This window comes from Euprymna scolopes, chromosome 13 (assembly GCF_053919585.1).
Source record: "Euprymna scolopes isolate OS-2025 chromosome 13, ASM5391958v1, whole genome shotgun sequence".
NCBI classification, from domain to species: Eukaryota; Metazoa; Mollusca; class Cephalopoda; order Sepiida; family Sepiolidae; genus Euprymna; species Euprymna scolopes.
The window spans coordinates 28,895,677-28,900,386 of NC_136494.1; positions in this window are offsets into that span (position 1 = coordinate 28,895,677).

A 4,710-nucleotide genomic window follows, 5' to 3' on the forward strand; every position below is an offset into this window, starting at 1 on the left:
ACCCCAAAATAATGTTTACATATATTTTCGATTCTCACATTCCTTTTGCGATTCACACGCCAATCATTTATTCCCCAGTTTAATTGTTTATTCTTCTAATCATAATAACTGATCCTGCGACCATCCGTCGCTCAAATCAATTAATAAGAATACAATAACAATAATAATAATAATGTTTTGACCATTGACCCCGCTTGCCACAGTTAACAGACTCTGCGCTATGATCACAGCCTAAAGGGTCATAACATTACACTTGGCAAAGCCCTCCCACTAGTATATATATGTATAAATCTTTCGTTATGGCGTTATCTTATTCGTTTATATCCTCCTTTTATTTTTTGTCTTTCTTTCTTTGTTTCTTCGTTTTTTCCTTTCTATATTTTCACTTTCTTTTACCCTCTCTTTTTTCTTTCTCTATTTTCCTTTCCTCTTTATCTTCTTTTTATTTATATCAGCATCTTTTTTTTCTTCTTTATTACTTTCTTTTTTCTTTTTCTTTCTCCCTTGTGTTTCTTTCTCTTTCTCCCATCTTTAGTCCCCCCCACCTCTCAAAACTTTCTTATTTTATATGTCCTAAGACCGCTGATTCAAAGAACATTTCTCCGTTTCCATTTTCCAGCGTCCTCCCTAATTATTTTTTCTTACATCAGATCGTTTTTCCCATTCATTCATTAACGTATACCTCACTCACTTTCCCTTTTCCTGTCTTTCTTTCTTTCTTTTTAAAAATTTATTTCTCCCTCCCTCTTTCTCTTTCTTTCTCTCTCTCTCTATTTTTCAATCTACCCGCACTTGATTTCTTCCGCCTCTCAACCATTCCTTATCTTACATACCCTAACCCTAACCCTAACTCGAAGAACATTTCTCCGTTTCCATTTCTCGTTTTCTCCCTGGAGTTTGCATTCTTAACAAACCGGCAATCGCTACTTAGATTGTCCAATGGAACGCTATGGATTTATCGGGAACGAAACGCAGAGTATCTGCTTCGCTTGTGGCCATTTGTTTTTATGAAGAAAGATTTAGATTCTATCTCTGGTCACCACAGAGATTTATTGCCTTCGATATTCCATTATTACCGGCTGGACCCTTGGAAATTCCACGGACACTGAAAGAAAATTAGCAGTAATTTTATTATTTCTACTAGCAAATATATGCTCCTTCTGGTCACATATTCTTAGTGGTATACATGACGCACGAACATCGATAGATCGATGCTTTCATTGAGTCTCAAGAGACAATGGATAACCCCTGTAAGGGTAGCCCCGCGTATAATTTTGAGGCAAGGGTTGTGCAATCTCTAACCACACCTCTTCTGAATTGGCACTGCTTGAGTCCAGTAGCAAGGAGAAATCCAAGACGAATCGAAATAATGCCGAATTAATTAAGCGGAGAACACACACAGCACCTAGAAGTTCCAAATGGTCACCCATTTTAGTATTGACCAGGCTAAATGTTGTTTACCCAGTGCTCTGAAGGGAAACAGTGCGTGAACGTGATTATGTCGTATCTACGAACAGAACATACAACATTAATAAAAGTAATAGTTTAGTTTCGATTTCAGATAGACATATACAAAATTTTAATCAGTAATAGAAGTAATAATATAGTTTTGGTTTCAGAGAGACATACACACACACGCGTATAGTTTTGTTTTCAGACACACACACACACACACACACACACACACACACACACACACACACACACGTATATATAATTTAAATACGGACAAGCTGTGATCTATCCCCCCATACACACCTATATATACGTGTGTGTGTGTGTGTGTGTATACGTGTGTGTGTATACGTGTGTGTGTGTGTGTGTGCGTGTGGATGGATAGATCACAGCTCGTCCCTATTTAATTTTTTACGTCATCATTTGATTACCTTATCGTTTATGACGTCATAAATGATTGTTCGAATATCTCATAAACTCTCTAACCGCGCGTGTGTGGTGGAGCAAATATAGTTTTTACGCCTTATTTATTTTTTAAACGAACGATAGACAACTCGTAAAACGTTTAGAACACCAAGTAACGTTATTGTTTTACACTAATTTCTTTCATTCTAAGGAATGCTAGCCATGTAAAGCTCATGCAACGCCACCTTTAAACACTCGTGAACAAAAACTGAAGTATATTTTGCTTGCTTTACGAGAGTTAATACTAGTAGAATAAAGAAAAAAAGGAAAGCCTTACCTTGAAAAAGACGTTGTACGTCGGAAGTCTCAGATGATGTTATTAATTAAAAAACAATAGTGTTCATTATTAAACTTGCAATTCTACTGTCTTTCAATATTTTTACGAAAATAATATTTAAGATGTAACCAATACCTTTCATTTATATAACACACACACACACACACACACACACACACACACACACACACACACACACACACACACACACACACACACACACACACACAAACACACACACACACACACACACACACACACACACACACACACACACACACACACACACACACACACACACACACACACACACACACACACGCACACACACACACACGCACACACACATGTCCTCGTTCCTTTCTCCGCGTCTCTCTGTCTGTTTTTTGTTTATCATTTCTCTTTTATGGATTTTCGACCTCGTAACCCATTAACCAATTTACGTCATCGACCCATATTCTGACCCTCTCGGTGTTTGCTTTTGGTCTTACCTGCGGCCGAATTACGTCATCTCATTCCCGGGTTTCATTTTTGTCGATCAGGGTTTAAGTTCGTTCGAACTTTGCTCCATTCAACGGCCTGACCCATAAAACGACTTGCGTCATAGGACCAGGTCATCCAATTCCAGGTTCCATTTTTGATGGCCCGGATTTCGAGTTCATTCGCACCTTTCCTCTCCCTAACACACACACACACACACACACACACACACACACACACACACACACACACACACACACACACACACACACACATAGTCTGTATATTATGCTAACATTATTGGTTACATATGTGCATACATGGTTCAGTTGAATCTCAATTCCAGGAGACTACTTCATCAGACGAAAAACGTTTGGTTTGATGAAGTGGTCTCTTTGCATTTGAGATTCCACTGAGACATGTTTGCAAATATGTAATCAATAATGTGTGTATAATAACGTGTTTTTCAAAATATTCCAAAAATACAAATTAAATACGTACATATAAAACCAAAAATATTGAAAGAAAATTAGAGAAATTAACAATGAATATTTTACTGAAAAAAGTTCAACAAATATTGAAAACTTTTTATAATGATTTTATTTATAATTTTTTCTTTTTTATATTTAAAATTTTATACAGATTTTTTTCCCACTTCAATGGAAACGCGAGCGTCTTGTCCTTTTATATAAATGTGTTTCGCATCCACTTAGTGTCTCATATGCCATTTTTTTTTATTCAATTGTATATTATAAAAATATCAATTGCATATATATTTTTTTAAAACTCCGATTTATTTACATTGGTGATTAATAGTATATATATATATATATATATATATATATATATATATATATATTTATATATATATACACACATATATATATATATGCATATATATATACACACACACATATATATACATGTATATATATACACACACACATATATATAGGTATATATGTATATATATATATATAAAGGTATAGGTATATATATATATATATATATATATATATATATATATATATTTATATATATATATACAGGGTGACCCCCCCAAAAAAAACGGACCCCAACTCTAATTACGCCCCGTTTCTTAGTGTTTTGTCCGAACGAAATTTAACACAGTGTATTCTTTGTCCCAGCTCCCACTGGGGTCTTGGTGTACTCACGGTCGTTGATACTGCCATAACCTGTAAAATAAGGGCAATCGGTGAATAAATAATGGAGATATCACGTTTTTTTTTTGGTCACCCTGTATATATATATATATATATATATATATATATATATATCAGAAGAATAGTAATTATTTAAGAAGGTTTAATTTAATGCGACAACTATTTCTCTTTTTTATTTTCTTGGTCGTTTTCTCAACGCGACGAACAATTTTCCTGGTTCGTAGAGTACATAATGTGTCTCCGAGTGTTCTTGGTTTTTGTCATTACATAAGCGCTTCCGCTTTCTTGTTCGTGATTAAGTGTAAGTATTTTTGAAAGATTTGTTCGTTGGATCACGCACAGACACACAGACACACACGCACACACACACACGCGTGCACACACACATATATAGTGAATAAATGACAAAATATCTATATTCGAAAATTCACGATGTTGACCATCTTATTATTTAGTCCTTGTATGCAGTTGACATTTAGAAATCCTGACAATATCTGTTTCATAGCGCAAAAACAATTGATTGATTGTTGCCATTGCTTCGGATGTGTTAAGGGCATAATACATTCACGGATTGATATAATAATTAAGCGATTGATATATATATATATATATATATATATATATATATATATATATATATAAAACACATATATATATATATAAACGTATATATTACATATATATATAAATATATGCACACATATAATTATATGTGTACATATAATCATATGTATTACATATATAAAATAATCAAATATATATAAAAACACACATATATGTATATAAATATATATAAACATATAAACGTGTGTAAAAGAGATTTAGAAGGCTATAACAATGCGAGGAATG